At 42.8% G+C, this 15,223-nt stretch overlaps 1 pseudogene across 1 annotated transcript; it reads right to left on the minus strand.

Annotated features, from left to right (window-relative positions):
- Nucleotides 1-5,381: 5,381 nt before the first annotated feature.
- On the minus strand, nucleotides 5,382-6,262 carry LOC311607322 (BCL2/adenovirus E1B 19 kDa protein-interacting protein 2-like; annotated as a pseudogene). Its single transcript has one exon. The product of its transcript is annotated as a BCL2/adenovirus E1B 19 kDa protein-interacting protein 2-like (transcript).
- Between the last annotated feature and the right edge of the window lie 8,961 nt (nucleotides 6,263-15,223).

Here is a 15,223-nt window from a genome sequence, read left to right on the forward strand (position 1 = left end):
AGCCAGGGACCAAAAGAGAGAAAGAGGAGACTCAGCCACCACCATCTCATCAAGGGCACAAAGCCATGAATGGTTTTGCACTACACCCTCTTCCTAAAGACTCCACTACCTCTTAATAGTGTCCTATTTGGAACCAAATGCTTTCTACATGGACTTTTGGAGATCACTTGAGATTGGAGCTATACTATCAGTATTTTAGCAGGACCTAGGCTCCTCCCTCATAGGATGGTCCTTATAAGTACTTATTGAACCCTTGGGTGTGGAAGAGGCTTACGCATTTTGACTCCAGTCAAACCCAACCTAAATGTAAAGAGACTGGTTTCTGTGGGGGAAGTGTGACAGCTCTCTACTGCAGAAAGGGGTACACAGTGTGGAGTGACTGGCCAGACATAAGTACTTCCTTTTCTTTCTCTGTAACCTTTGAGAGCAGACACTCAAGTGCATTGATGACAGTGAAAACAAAGCTATTCTGGAATGCCGTTAATATAGTTCTTCATGGCCCATTTAATGCCATTGTTACTTACCTCACATAACGTTACTCAATTCAATGAATGTTTGTTAAAACTCTTGTGTGTGCCAGGTTCTTCCGGGCGTTTAGAGAAAAAGATGACTGTACCTCATCTGAAGGAAAGGTGGGAGACAGACATGCATAATTAACATTAATTGAAAAAGATATAAAAGTGCCAAAACGGAAGTATAAGTTAAAGTGGCTGGCAGAACAGCAGGCAGGAAGATGTAAATTCTTAACATAGAACAGGGGACCCTGATCTCTAACAGGGTTCATTGTCTTTTCGAAAGAAACCTACCCCAGTTAATTCAGGTGAAGGAGAAAACGAGGAAACATATGGCCATGTAAACTTCTAATACTGCCCAGACCTCATGGAAAATAGAGCCGGTGACAGAAGAAGACGTCTCCAACCCATCTTTCTGCTTTCTCATTTGCGCCACTTTATTTCTCCTTGTTTCCGGTGCCACTTCCGAGTAGTTCCTACTCTGGCCAGCCCTAGTCTGGTAGGACCTTTGGATCTCGTGTTCAGCGTTCATAAGGAGAAACTTGGTTGCTGGTCATCTGACACATAGGCTGTCCTTGGGCCTGCCATTGCTGAGGGATATGAGCTTGTAGAAAGACATAGGCATATGTGACAAGGCTGCCTCTTGCAGGTATTTTAGTAGGTGAGACAACTTCTACGTGTCTTCCCGTGAATAACAACTTTCCCCTCAGCGTCTTAAGTGCCCACAGACGCCTCTTGATAAGGAAATGATGATTCCAATGGGAGAGAGCATTGTGTGTGTTGTGAATAGGAAATTATCTTATGCTTTGGAGTCAAACAGACCTGTGTTCAAATCCCAACCCTTCCATTACTAGATGGGCACTTTGGCCATGCTATTTAATCCCTCTAAGCCTAGTGTTCTAGAATAGGAAATGAGCTCACTATCCAGTTACACACTGATATGGCATGAGGGCTGGAGGGGTCAGAGATGACGTAAGTATCCATTACGTTTTTTTAGTCACTGCCAGTATTGTAATTACTGGAATGTGTTTTGAATGTCAGTCTCCTTTTCGTATGTTGGTAGTAAGGATTAAATAGCAACATGTTTGGGAAATGCTTAGCAAAGTACCTGGCATGTAGGAAGTAGTCTGCATTTCTTCATCTATTTTTTTCTATTGCTGTACTAACCAAAAGCAGCTTGGGGAAGAAAGGGTTAATTTCATCTTACATTTCCGGGCACAGCCTATCATTGAGGGAAGTCAAAGCAAGGACCTGGAGGCAAAGACTGAAGCAAGGGGCCATGCAGGGGTGCTCCTTCCTGGCTTGCTCCCATCCCATGGTTTACTCAACTTGTGTTCTTGCTCAACCCAGGACTGCCTGTTCAGTGACAGCTCCACCCACAGTGGGCTGGCCCCTGTCTCATTAATCATCTCCCAGATGTAGGCCAGTCTGAGGGAGGAAATTCCTCCACTGATGTCCTCTCTTTCTCATGACTAGTTTGTGTTAACTTGAGAAAAACTAACCGGCACACATATCTGATGTAGGAAGAGCTTGAGTCATCACTGATTTCTAGAACTCAGACAGGTTGCTTTATCTGGTGGCTCCTTAGTTATTGGTTGATTGAGGACAGACTGCTGTACAGACTTTAGCCACGTTCCCATCATTATGGTAACCAGTTGTAGGAAGAGTGATAAGGACATCCAGTGTTATCTTCAATCACCCCTCGACAGACACCATTATACTAGACAAGAAAGAGACAACAGGATCTGAGGTGGACAAGGTTAGAAACTGACATTCCCTCCACTGCCCAGTTTTATGAACTAAAAGAAACATGTCATGCCAGAGTATCAAGGATAAACATAATTTTCAGGATATTTAAAACTGTTTTTAAAATAAAAGATTAAATCTTTTTGAGTCACTGTTACTGTTCCTTTGACAGATTGGGCATGAGAAATAACCACACTGAAGACGGTATGACAGAGTACCCCCTGAAAGTAACATGGCACGCTTCTCCTTTCAACACAAAGGTGTTTGAATAGTCACCACTGCTACAAGTTAAAGCAGAGAATGGGGGCTGGAGAGATGGCTCAGAGGTTAAGGGCACTGACTGTTCCTTCAGAGGTCCTGAGCTCAATTCCCAACAACCACATGGTGGCTCACAACCATCTATAATGTGATCCGATGCCCTCTTCTCTGCAGGCAGAGCTCTGTACATATGATAATAAGTAAATAAATCTTTTTCAAAAAGCAGAGAATCCAGATTAAAAAGCAGTATTTGATAGGAACAAGATAAAACAGTAAATATTCTCTGTTCCTCGTTGTGTGTCTGTGTGTGTGTGTGTGTGTGTGTGTGTGTGTGTGTGTAGTGTGGTATATGTGTATGTATGGTGTGATGTGTATGTGTGCTATGTGTGTGTTTGTGGTATGTATGGAAGGTTTGTGTGTATGTAGTATGTGTGTGTATGTGGGGGGTGTGTATGTATGTGGAGTGTGTGTATGTGGTGTGTATGTGGTGTGTGTGTGTGCGGTGTGTGTGTTATATGTGTGTATGTGGTGTGTGTGTGGTGTGGTGTGTGTGTATGTGGTGATGTGTGTGTGTGTGTGTGTGTGTGTGTGTGTGTGTGTGTGTGTGTGTGTAATCTGGCCACTTGTGAATCCCTGGACTGCTCTCAGAGCAGAGTTGAACAGAATGAGAGAATGGAATTTCCTGTTAATACAGTGCAACCCTGGAGATTCCAAGGACTCCGCTCCGTCCCTTTCTCTTTCTGTTTCATTTCTATTTTTTATGACTCACTTTTGGTAAGAAAACCTCTTACGCTTCTTACCCGCAACTTTGAACTTCGAGACTCAAAAAAGAAAAGAAAAATTGCAGCATAACTTTGTTAGTCTTAAGACCTGCTTAGTACATAAAAGAAAATATAGGCTGAGGGCCATGCTGAGCCCTAGAAAGGACATAAGACGGGTCAAACTATAGCTGTATCTGGAAACTGATTCTAGAGTCACTGTTTCTTTTTCTTCTTCCCCTCCTCCCTCTCATCCTGTTTTCCTCCTTTGCTTCTAGTTTATTGGTTATAAATAGGGAAAGTGAATGGACAGCGCTCTTCTACCTAATGTTTCCTTGGTCAGTCTCAGTGGGTCCTCTGTCTTCGTGTATTGTCAAGTGGAGGAGGTGGTCAGAGGCTGTCGTTTCTGCCTCTCACTTGTTGCCCACCTACCTAATGTGTTGGGAATCAAAGCAAGAAAGCAAGGAACCATGTATCAGGCCCTAAAGTGCGATAGCTTCAAGTCAAAGGAACAACGGCAAGGTTTCTCTCTGACCTTTGCCTTAGCTGTCCTGTGTCCTAATCCTTTCTCTCCTAAAGTGCCGGAAAGGGCTTCTTCGAGACTCTAGAGCATTCTTCTGGGAGGAGTGCAATAGAAGAAGTCTTGGCAGCCGGGAAATAATAACTGTAGAAGAAGACTGAGAATAAGAGTCTCCACGCCCAGATTTCCCTGGACAGACTTCTCGTCTATTCTGTGGCAGGGCCAGAGATTTCTTGAGGGACTTTAACCACAGTAGAATTCAATCTTGCTCTGTATATTTTTCTCCCAGCTAATCCTCAGCACCTCCCAGCATACCTCAAACCCTCCCTACCCAGGCTTTTCTCCTTTCTTTCTTTCTTTCTTTCTTTCTTTCTTTCTTCCTTCCTTCCTTCCTTCCTTTCTTTTCTTTTCTTTTTTTTTGAGGCACAAATAATATTTATTTCAATGTTCAGTCAATGTACTTACCCACATGAAATAAAGACTTACCTACAGCAAACATCCTGCACGCATACCATCGGTCTTCAGTGCTTAAAGAACGGACCCACGCACAGCACTGTCAACACCATCCATCAGCAACGTGAACACCCATCTGCTTAGGTCCAATGCCACTGTGGTCAGCTAGCTGACGAGGAGGGTCTCTGATGCCTTACCGTGAGAGCATTTCAAAAGCAGCCCATCCACTCTACAGATGCGGCTGACCATCAACACTTGTCACAGGCAGCTTTCCACATGGACACAACTCACTTCATGTTAGCGAGCATATCTTGATAGGCTCCTTTCTATCTTTATTTTCTTCTTTTTCTTTCTTTCTTTCTTTCTTTCTTTCTTTCTTTCTTTCTTTCTTTCTTTCTTTCTTTCTCTTTCAAAACAGTTCTGACTTTGGGTAAAATAAAATGTCCCCTATATACATATATACAAACCCTAACTACCAGCTTCTCACAATCTCTGGTTCTGGTTCTAACACATGTCCTTAGAGAGGAAAGTGAACCATTCACTTGCCTGCCCTTCCACCACATTTGGGAGCAGTGTGCTTTAAGGTGAGGAGAAGCTCAGGCTGCTACTACTGACCAGACCACATGCATGACCCTAGGTGCTTCTTGGCGTCAGTTTAGATGTCTCTGCTTTAAGGACAACCCAACCTAAGTTACCCAGGAAATGTATCCAACCATTTACAAAAAACAAGATCTTACATGTACTTTACATTTAAAATTGTCATCTTATTTACCTCTATATTCTTCCATGAGATAAAAGGTACACACTAAAAAATAGTGCCCCCAACATAAGAAATATGTATTATTTCTTTCCTTTGTACACACACACACACACACACACACACACACACACACACACACACATTTTACTGAAGATGCATCATTCAAATAAACTAATGCAAAATTGCTTTATATAAAAAGTAGCTCTCTGTTATATAGCAATATAAAATTATTATAATATAATCATTAAAGAGCTAAACTCAAGAGTTGGGAACCACAGCAGCAGTGAACAGTCCTTTACACAAGAATCCATTTGGAAAGAAGTCAAGTAAATTTTGTAACAGATTATTACATAAGCACTTGAGCTATGAGTGCACTATGCTGCACTACAGCTCCACTTGCCTGGTCGGTACTCTTTGTCTCGTCTGGGCAGGGCGCAGAACTTACTGCTCACTCTTTGGTTTTGTTTTCCATTAAGCTCTTGATCAACTTGTTTGATGCACTGAGGTATGCCAACACACTCCATGGGAACAAGCTCCGCCTGTTCTGCCAAATTAAAGACGCATTTAATTTTCTGACTGAATTTTGAACTGATCAACGGTCTTGTAGCAGCCAGAAGTGTTCGGATAAACCAAGAGGGGTGGACCATGATTAGAGACTCTAGGTTTTTCCTTAATCGTCTATCAGTCTGCTGGTGGCATCTCCTGAGCCATCCCAGACTGGGTGTCTTCCTTTGAGTTGTTGCACCGTTTAAGTAAATGAACATGCAGTTCTCTGCTTCATGACAGGAAATACAACGGTGGCATTTAAACCATCCGCATAATAGCCTCCATGGGTAATTACTTTTCTGTAGGGCTTGACTGCTTTCATATCTGCTCTGTGGTCCTGCTCTCTGATCCTGAACACCGCCAGCGGCGTCCATCTTCCTTTTCTTCTGTGGTTGTGTAGCCAGCAGTAGTCGAGCCTTCCGCAATGACTTCAGTAGTGCTTTGTGTTTGGGAAGATCATCTCCTCACTCAAAGTCATCACTGTTCTTTGATGGGGTGTCTAAGGCTTCCAGGTCATCCTCCCCGCCTTCATCCAAATCATCTGACCGCACAGAGCCTCCACTAGGATCCAGGGTCAGGCTGATAGATTCTTATGTACTTTGTTTCCACTAACTTCTAATGAGCCAGGCTGTCTGTCTGGATCAGTTACATCTAGTCTATGTGCGTCGATGCTGTTATCTTCTGGTAAAGGTATTGGAACATCTTCACCTTACCAGCTTCTTTCAGCCTCCACCCTCAGCCTGGACTCAATGTCAACTTCCAGCTCGTGGCAATCCAGGTAGTCCATGTCCCTTGAGGCAGGCGCGGCTTGGGGCTCTCGGCTCCCTCGTCCTCTTTGCCCCTCCAGGCCCATAACATGGGGCTGACTGCCAGGTCTCAAAAAGAGGCCGTGGGCAGAACCTACTGCCCTTGGTCGGTGGTGGAGATGGGACCCAGTGCTAACCCAGCCGGTCGCAGCTACTGTCCCGGCAGCAGCAGCTGATCCGGATTCAGTGCCTCCATCTTTCTAAAGCTGGGGAAATTACTTAAGCCTCAACTTTTTGGTCTGTTGGGCACTCTTATACCTTGTGTATGACTCTTAACATGTATTTTCAAAAATTTCCTGATGCAAATTAATGTGTGTGAAAGGGGGGGATGGAGGGAGGGAGGGAGAGAGAGGGAGGGAGAGAGGAGGGGAGGGATGGAGGGATGGAGGGAGGGAGGGAGGGAGGGAGAGAGAGAGAGAGAGAGAGAGAGAGAGAGAGAGAGAGAGAGAGAGAGAGAGAGAGAGAGAATTTCTTCTGTTTAACCTGGCTGTTACCTGTTGATTCCAGAGAACTCTGAGCTGAAGGAGAAGGTTCCCTTTAGTCTTGTAGACTCCATATTTTGGTGTCCAGGTTAAGCCAAACCACACAAGACCTCCTGACAGGCCGATCATTTCCATATTAGTCTATGACTAGTATATTGAGAGGATCAAAACCCGCCATTTCTTATTTCTGACTTTCCCCCTCCATGTTGGTTCGAGCACACTCGAATGCTCACGGAGCAGCACCGCACAGTAGCTGCCTTCAGAGCTCTTGCTCTTGTGTGGTCCCCACAGTTGCCACCACGCCTTGTCATCTGTGCCCACTATGACCCTCCTTTAGCCTTACTTCTGGGAAAGAACTGTGCTTGTTGGGGACCTTATCTAAGAAAGTTAGAGTCTTGTGCAATCTGCCACTGGAAGCCTGTTTGCAGATCTAGACGGTAGTCACCACACATCTTAGACCTGCAGATCCCAGATCATATGGTTTCAGCTCTCACAGAAATGTCAGTGCTGCTCCGTGTAGTAAAGCTGATGAATGCTGTCATTGCTTAATGGTATAAAATCCCACATTTAAAAAAAAACAATTCTTACAAACAGATATTAAAGTTATGGAAAGCCAGCCCAAGAAATTCATTATGTGATATTCATAAAAGATCTACACACACACACACACACACACACACACACACACACACACATACACACACACACACAGACACACACACGCTTTTGATGACTTGACAGTTATTCTTGAAAAGAATTCTCTGCTCTTTTTTTTCCTAGTTATAGTACATCAAGAACTATTTGTGTGGAGGCAGATATTTTAACTCTTGAAAAATAAATGTTGGATTTATAGCATAATAAAAAAAAGTACAACCTGAGTTAGCTATTACTATTAACATATTGTTTTTAAAATAAAAAAGTGAACACAAAGTCTTGATGTTGGTTAAATATTGATTGTTGCATAATTTTTCCAGTAGATTTTGTTGATTATGTTCTCTTACATTTTGAAACAAGTAGCATGTCAAATTATGTAATCCTGTAGCAGTGCCACTGCAAATCGTTATTTATAGCACATGAATTATAAACATATACCATACAATAAAGATGTATTATTGTGTTAACATGCCCTACCGTGAGTACTGGCCAGCTCTGTCTTTGTGGTTTGTTTGTTTGTTTGTTTGTTTGTTTGTTTGTTTGAGACAGGGTCTCTCTTTATAGCCTGGGCATCCTGGAACTTGCTCTATACACTAGGCTGGCCTCAACTCACAGATACCCACCCACCTATGTAGCAGATGTGAACATGTTTTTGTTTTGATCCCAACTATGGTGAAACAGACTTGTGTTAGAGTGTGCCGTGTTTGTCTGGTGGAAAAAGACTTGTGGGAGGACACGTGGTGTTTGTCTATTAGAAGAAGAACTGCCTCTTGTGGGAGCATGATCTTTATCAACTGATAAACATCCTAGTATATATGTGTGTGTGTGTATGTATGAATATATATATGTGTGTGTATGTATATATATATGTGTGTGTGTGTATTATATATATACCCTTTCTATATATATGTGTGTGTGTGTACATACACACACACATACACACACACACACACACACACACACACACACACACACACACACACACAAATATATCCTCAAAACAAGAGGCTGGGCTTTTTGGTTATGGCACCTTTTCCTATGATTTGGCTGTTCATCGCTCTGCTTTGAGGTGCTCCTAAAAAGAATGGCTCTAGAGAATTCCAGGTTCCGGGTTCTGGCTGCTGCTCCGGATTCCTGCTTCTGCAGTTGCAGTCACCTCTGCTGAATTGCTGGTTTGCTGTTTAAAGGGTCTGCTGGAATACTGACTATAAAGAGTGGAACCGCTCCAAGGAACTGAGTCCAAAAAAGGTCTATTTCTCCTCTTCCCATTAACCTCATTCTCCCCTGTCTAGGGTAGGTGGGTTGGAAGGGAGGAATAGCATTAAAGCACCCCAAATAAAGTAGGTTTGAAAAAGTTCAAGCCTACATACCTCTGCCTCCAGAGTGTGTTCAAGCCTACATACCTCTGCCTCCAGAGTCTTGGAATTAAAGGTTTGTGTCACTACGCCTAGCCTAGGCAGCATTGGCTCACAAAGTACAGAATCATAAGGGTCATTAGTAGTCTCAAGGAGCAACAGCTTGGGAATGACCTTGGAATGAAGAAAGGACATTCCTTTTAAGGCATCATGCAGGACCCCAAAAGAGCCTGCTGAGAAAGACTTACCACTCCATCCTGATGTGAGTGGTTTGGTGTTGGAACTAATTTAATTTAAAACTCAGAAAAGTAACTGAGCTCGGTGGCTCATATGCATCATTCTAGCACATAGAAGGTTGAGGCAGGAGGATTGCTGAGCTTGGGCCACATAGTTATGGCTACCCTGGGCCTCAGAATAAGAGCATCTTAAAACAAACGAACAAATGCTATAGGAATAATTGGAATTAGTTCCATGCACTAGTGAGGCAATCTACCCTTGCTATATAAGGAACACTTCCTTCTTTACAGAAGTCACAGGTCCAGACTCACTGTTGTTGGTCGTATTCACTCTCTTCACATCAGCTGTAAGGCATGTTGAGGAGTTCTTTCAGAAAAGACTCACTTTCCCATTGTCTGCTTTTATAATTCATAAGCACGCTTCCCTTCATTCTCTTTGTAAATTGCCAACTTTGTTAGCTCTCTCTTTACACTTCTCCTTCTAAAGTTGGCTTTCACCATCCAAATTTTTGTGTTAATCTTTGTCTATTGTTCAGCAGCTGGGGTCATTAATTCACTAATAGCATTGGAGAGGTGCTAAGGTTTTTTTTTTTTTTTCCAGAACTGCAGATTGACCTAATTAATGTCTTTTCTGAATTGTGCTAATTCTCCCATTAACCACCCTGGGGCCTCTCAAAGCTCCCCAGTCTCTGCTGACATCCATCCAGAAGTGCTGTGTGCTCAGGACAGGTCGTCGTGATTGCTTTGATTATGTGGAAAGTAGCTGTGTTTTAAAAACGTTTGCCAAAGTGTTTTCCTTCTCGTCATGTACTGTTTGAATTAATCATTGATAACTCTTGCGTGCTATCTTGTCAGCTGCTGTTTGTGTTCTCTCTGGCTCTCCTGGGCTCACCAAGGTCCACGCTCCCAGCACCCAACAGCTGCAACTTGTCCGTGTGAACAGTGGAGGGGGTAGGGACTGACCACGGAGCCTGATCAGAAATGTTCTCTTTACATCTCAGTGACAGATAATGGTTTGACTGTCCGGAAACAGCTGGCTTGGTCAGAATCCTCATCTGTTCAGTCCTTAGGACCATGGGTAAGTGGTGACAATGTGATGACACACTGTATTGCCTCCACAGCGTATCTATACACAGTCACAGTTACGCGTGGTCCTTGAGGAAATTGCATTTAATATTTTTAGATTGTGGTTCACCATAGATAACAGAAACCACAGAAAGGGAAAGTATGAATAAGAAGGACTAGTATATGGGTACAAATGTGCGTCACATTTATTTAGTGGTATAGTACTGTACTTAGTCACAAAATGTGGTTTTATTTTCATCTGTAGGGTGTGTACTCCTGCTTGGGGGAGTCAGTTTTGCATTGATGGCTAAGAACTAAAATTTGAAAAGTAAATATATACATACATACATATGTATATACATAGCTTCGGAAAAAGTCAGATGTCTGTCTGGTGCTTTACTTGATAAATAGTCTCACTCTAGTGATAGTCAGTAGCTCCTATTCCTTTATCCTCTGCTCTGTGTTTTTCAGGGCACTGTCTGAACCTTGTGTTCTGACGCTTTGTTGTCTGGAATCTTGCGGACCCAAGAACACTATCCCTCTTGGGGCCTTTTGAAATTCACAGAAGTGGACTCCCACAGTTATGTTCTTTGTGTCTGGCTTTTTTTGGCCAATATAATGTTTGTGATAGTGCCAGTTTCATTGTATGTAAGCATAGTTTGTCATAAAAATTTTCCACTGTGTGAATATATTGCAATATTTTTATCCATTCTGGTTTTCTACAAATGTTTTACTTATGTGTATATATGTCTGTATATGTATGCCACATGCATGTGCATGTCTGAGGAAGCCAGAAGAGAGTGATCCCTGAGAGCTGCATTTATAGGTGGTTCTAAGTTATCTCACATGGGTGTTGGAAACCAAACTCAGGCCTTCTGAAAGAATAGCATTTAAGTCCTTTCAAATCAGGACTAGTATGATTAGTGCCATTGTAAATATTTTTATGCACAAGTATTAAATAATTTTGATGCATATGAACCATTCATTTGGGCCTATCAAAATGATGAAACTGCTCAGTCCAAAGGTGTCCTCCACTTCAGCTCACATGAGCAGAGTATGAAATCCTGGCCACTTCACACCTCCTCTATGGTTCGTATTGCCAGCCTTTCTCTTTTAGTGTTTCTAGTGGGTAGTTATAGTTAGGTGGACTTGCCATTTTGGGTAGTTTGTGATAGTAATAACTTTTTACTTTCATTAGCCATTGCATAGCTTTTTTTCTTGAAGTATGTCGTCTTGGTTTTTACCATTGCATAGGCTTTCTGTAAAGTCTGGGTGGATTTGGTTGTTCACGGTGTATCTTTGCTTATTGCAGTATTGTATGGTGGTGTATTTTAAAAGCTATTTTATTAGATTCTTATACCTCTACCTCCCTTCTAACCCTTATTTCACCCTAATCCCTTCCAGCCCTCAACACTAGGTAGGAGGGAAAAAAGGTTAGAAGGGAAAAAGGGCATAGACATCTATAGACTACTTCCTGATGTTTATGGGTGTAGACTTCCTTGAGTCAGGCTTTATTGTCAGAATCTCCAGCCGTTCAGAAAACCAACAAATCAGCAATCCAGCAATAGAAAAAAATACAACAGTAAATACAGAGCAGGATGATCCAGCAGCAGCACGGAGAGTGGCAGCCAGCTGCAACAGGGCCTCTTGGGGCTCTCCTATTTATACCCTCTCCAGAATTCCCCAGAATTAAACTATCTGAAGCTGGAAAAGATCATGACCCTGCTAGTGCATGAGGCAAATCACAAGCACCTGCTGTGAAGCAGCCTCTTATCATACACATGGGATTAAAAAGACATTCACATAACTAGTTTTTTTTCATTAATTAATTTATTCACTTTACATCCAGATCACAGTCCCCTTCTCCTCCCAGTTCCATGCTCACACCTTCCTCTCCCATCATAACTTCTTCTTCTCAGAGAAGGGGAGCCCCCCTTCCCCAACAGGTACCAACTCATTTTGGCATATCAAGTTGCAGCAGGACTAGGTATATCCTCTCCTGCTGAGGCTACACAAGACAGCCTAACTAGAGGATAGTCTAGGGGCTAGGGGACAGGTAACAGAGTCAAAGACAGCACCATCTCCTGCTTGAATTGTTAGGAGACCCATGTGAAGACCAAGCTGCACATGTGCTACATATATGTAGGAAGCCTAGGTCTAGTCCATGCATACTCTTTGGTTGGTGATTTACTCTCTGTGAGCCCCCATGGGTCTAGGTTAGTTTACTCTGTTGGTCTTCTTGTGGTGTCCTTGACACTCCCTACCATATCTTTCCTTGAACTCTTTCACAAGACACCTGGAGCTCTGCCTAATGTTTGGCTGTGTGTCTTTGCATCTGTTTCCATGAGCTGTTAGATGAAGCCTCTCAGAAGACAGTTCTACAGGCTCCTGTCTGCAAGCATAGCAGAGTATCATTGACAGTGCCAGGGATTGGCTCTCTCCCGTGGGATGGGTCTCAAGCTGGGCCAATCAGTGGTTGGCCATTCTTTCAATCTTTACTCCATCTTTATCCCTGTACATATTGTAGGCAGGAAAAATTTTGGGTTGAAGGTTTCATGAGTAGGTTAGTGTGCCCCTCCCACCACTGGAAGTCCCGCCTGTCTACAGGAAGTGGCCAGTTCAGCTAAGAGTCTCAGCTAGGGTCACCCCATAGACTCCTGGGAGCCTCCCCAGGCCCAGGTCTCCATTTCGTCCCAGAGATGCCACCCCCGTGATTTCCATGTCCTCTACCAGCCCATCCCCAAACCCTGCTCTCCCCACACCTGATCCCCACCACTGTTCCCTTTCCCACCCTCTCTCCCACCCAGTTCCCTCCCTCTGTCCATCTCTGATGTCATTTTTATTTTCCCTTCTAAATGACATTCAAACATCCTCCCTTGGGCCTTCTTTGTTTCTTAGCTTCTTGAGTCTGTGCCTATCCTGTACTTTATGGCTAATATCCACTTATAAGTGAGTGCATACTGTGTGTGTCTTAATGGGCCTGGGTCCCGTGTTGTGCCCCCTCCCCCCCTGCTGTCCCTTCAGCAGTGGCATTAAGGTGTCTAGGTAATTATGGTATCTTTGTTTCTTGACCCTTGGGTACAGATCATTACTCCCTTAGACCAGTCTTAAGACACAGAGTTTCCCCCTCTGCCCTTGCCTTCGGCATCTATTGGCGTCTATTGGAGGTAAAGATTCTGGCGGTCACAGTGGCTGGGCTATAATACTGATTCAAATTCCAAAGACTGATCAGTAGCTTAAATCTAGCCAGAGATATTAACACTAATGGGAGCTTCAGGGTTCCTGCTCATGATCAAGTCTCAAGGACCAGATCCTGCCAACTACACCAACTGTCACGAGTCTAGGGAAGGGATAACCTCAAGGAGATGAATATCAAAATTTTACAGATGCTTTATTAGTCATACACTCATCTCGTTTCATGCAGGCATCCAATACCTCTCCTAGTCTGCTGAGCACAGCTGTAGCCTGGTTTATGGCTTCACAGATAAGGTTCAAGATCTGTCCTGGTGTGCTGAGCGGTCCACAATGGGCTTACTTCTCTAGATCTGGGCCCCAGTCTGGTCTGGTCTCCAGTGAGTGTTTGGACTTGAGTATGTGTGTCCAACTTGATCAGCACAGTGGCGTGGTCCTAATTGGTAGACATCATGGCCAGCCTGAAGTGGTCTTGTACTCGGCTTATATACCCTAGCTAGGAAGGAGTTGTACCCCCTTTTAGCCAATGAGCTATTAGGTTATGTCACTCATTTCACATTGTGTTTATGTTCAGATGGACAACTTATGGCATTTCTTACTATAGCAAGCACACTGTTTCACTTATTACTACCAACATGTTTTTAGTATAACTTCTCTTCTTTGTTTTACATGTTCTCTATGGTTGCCTCAATCAGAAAGATCTTTTTTAGTTCCATCCATTGGCCTGCAAATTTGATGGTTTCCTTGTTTTTAATAGCTAAGCAGTATTCCATTGTGTAAATGTACCACAGTTTTTTTTTTATCCATTCTTTGGTTGAGGAGCATCTAGGTTGTTTCCATGTTCTGACTATTATGTCTAAAGCTCCTAGGGACATAGCCAAGCAAGTGTCCTTGTGGTATGGTGATGCATCTTTTGGGTACATGCTCAGGAGTGGTATAGCTGGGTCTTGAGGAAGATTTATTCCAAATTTTATGAGAAACTTCCAGATTGATTTCCAAAATGGTTGTATGAGTTTATCCTCCCACCGGTATTGGAGGAGTATTCACCTTGTTCTCCATCCTTGACAGCAAGTGCTGTCACTTGAGTTTTTGATCTTTGCCATTCTGATGGGTATAAGATAGGATCTCAGAGTTGTTTTGATTTGTATTTCCCTGATGACTAAGAACACTGAACATTACTTTAAGTGCTTCTCTGCCGTTAGAGGTTCTTTTGTTTTGAATTCTCTGTTTAGCTCCATACCCCAGTTTTTAACTGGGTTGTCTGATTTGTTGTCTAATTTTCTTGAGTTTTTATATATATTTTTTGGATATTAGGCCTCTGTTGGATATAGGGTTGGTGAAGATCTTTTCTTATTCTGTGGGCTGCCATTTTGTCCTATTGATGGTGTCCTTTGCCTTACATAAACTTCTTAGTTTCATGAGGTCTCATTAGCTAATTGTTGATTTTAGTGCCTGAGCTGTTGTTCAGGAAGTTGTCTCTTATGTAATTGTTCAAGGCTCTTCCCCACTCTCACTTCCATTAGATTTAGTATATTCAGTTTTATGTTGAGGCCTTTGATCCACTTGGATTTGAATTTTGTGCAGGGTGATAAAAATGGATCAATTTGCATTCTTCTTCATTCAGGCATCCAATTAGAATAGCACCATTCATTGAAGTTTTTTTCTTCATTGTATGGTTTTAGTTTCTTTGTTAAAAATCAGATGTCCATAGGTATGTGGGGTTATTTCTGGGTCTTTCATTCTATTCCATTGATCAACTTGTCTGTTTTTATGACAATACCATGATTTTTATTACTATTGCTCTGTAGTAAAGGATGAAATCAGGGATGGTGATACCTCCAGAAGTTCCTTTATTATACAGTATTGTTTTAGCTATCTTG

This window comes from Acomys minous, assembly GCF_964271855.1.
Source record: "Acomys minous genome assembly, chromosome: 10".
NCBI classification, from domain to species: domain Eukaryota; kingdom Metazoa; phylum Chordata; class Mammalia; order Rodentia; family Muridae; genus Acomys; species Acomys minous.